The 1,768-nt window shown below is 36.0% G+C and overlaps 1 pseudogene; it reads left to right on the top strand.

The window, feature by feature from the left end:
- The first annotated feature begins 1,095 nt into the window (after positions 1–1,095).
- On the top strand, positions 1,096–1,212 carry LOC145252887 (5S ribosomal RNA; annotated as a pseudogene).
- The last annotated feature ends 556 nt before the right edge of the window (positions 1,213–1,768 follow it).

Here is a 1,768-nt window from a genome sequence, read left to right as displayed (position 1 = left end):
GTTTAATAAAACTTGTACAAAAAAAAAGGTTGCCAAAATATGCAAACTTCCTATAAATAAAGAGATATATATGATTTGTTTTCTTAAGTATTATCCGCCCAGAAATTAATAACCAGTCTTGTAACCCCGAGAAGACACAAGGAAATATAAAGTAAAAAAAAAGACAAAACAAATAAAAAAAAAAAAAACAGAAGAAAATGAATATTGAAGAAACGATAGAATTACGCAAAGGACGGTTCGTCTTCAAATAATGAATTGATTGTTTGTCACGCATTAACATGATTTTTTACGTGACAAATAATTTGATCGTGTATAGGAAGGGGTAATATAGAAAGAGAGAGAGAGAGAGAGAGATAAAGAGAGAGAGAGAGTGAGTGTGTGTGTGTGAGTGTGAGTGTGTGTTTGAGAGAGAGTTGGATACAGGGAAGAACATCACATTTTCGTGTTGGTTACAAGTGGGGTGGGCGTGCTAATGATGAAGCTGTAACTCAGCAGGACTAATATTTGAACATATCTATTATAAAAGGGTTAATGCAATATCCAGCTAAAACTAAAAAAAATATGCAACAAACACCCATGAAGTTGGTATCTTTTAATCGATGTAACCTCAAATGTATAATACCTAAAATTATATAAAAAAAACAAGATTATTGTAGGGGTGAAATGGGTTATTTAATGTTATCAAGTTCTATACGCATCTTTTAATGTTCTCAGATAAAGGAAAGTAATTACGATTTTTTTCACAGAATTATTTCCGTAATGCCTCATCTAGTTATTTATGTGTGTATGTTTGAATAGGGCGATAGGCTGAATGAAGAATAAAGAGAAGATGAGAAGGAGGGGGAAAACAAGGTAGGAGAAAATATATATATATATATATATATATATATATATATATAGAGAGAGAGAGAGAGAGAGAGAAAGAGAGAGAGAAAGAGAGAGAGAGACAGGTATAAACTCCATTAGACTTTTACCCTGGACGATGTTGGATAACTCTGTTAGTAAAACAACACTTATTGACCAAAAGTACCGATTATTAATTGCGTTAAATTTACGCTGGAAATCGTCAGTCATTTTCGTATGATTATTCTAGTTATATACGGCATAATCACGTTGACACACCGGTTCCCGACAGATCACCGAAGTTAAGCAAAATTGAGCCTGGTTAGTACTTGATGGGTGATCATTTGGGAATTCTAGGCGCTGTATGTGCTTTCCGCTTATCTCGGCATTGTTTCCAGTCGTCCTGAACCTCCATTTGCCACTGGTATTCAACAATGTCGAATCAGGAGATGTGTGGTTGGAGATTGCGCAACTCTAGCCACAAAAATTTCACGCGCTGGCACGCTTACCGTGGGTATCCATAGTCTGTCAAGACTGAAGGAAGCCATTCTAGTTTTCGAGACCTTCATTGGACATCAAACCCGGAGTCGAAGAAAAATGAGCAAGTGCATCATTAGCTTTGATAATTAAATTTTTTAACAAGAACTGCAGATACTTCAAGGACGACCGAAAATGCAATTGCGAATTACTTAGGACCTCTATCCAGTCATGGCTGACAGAACAAGAGCATGCTACCCCCGTGAAGTAAATAAAAGATTCCGTTCGATATTCCGTCCAAATTCCCGAGTTCGATAGAAACATCCCGGAGTTCGACCAGATATACCTAAAAAAAAAAAAAATGAGGATGAGAACAGCAGTCTGATGAATCCAAATAATACGAATAATCAATCCTCATCTTGTAATGTTATGACCCTTTAGGCTGTGA

The sequence above is a fragment of the Euprymna scolopes genome, chromosome 29 (assembly GCF_053919585.1).
Source record: "Euprymna scolopes isolate OS-2025 chromosome 29, ASM5391958v1, whole genome shotgun sequence".
In the NCBI taxonomy this organism is placed as follows: domain Eukaryota; kingdom Metazoa; phylum Mollusca; class Cephalopoda; order Sepiida; family Sepiolidae; genus Euprymna; species Euprymna scolopes.
The sequence above is the reverse complement of the archived record's forward strand: the minus strand, read 5'-3'. Positions and strand labels throughout refer to the sequence as shown.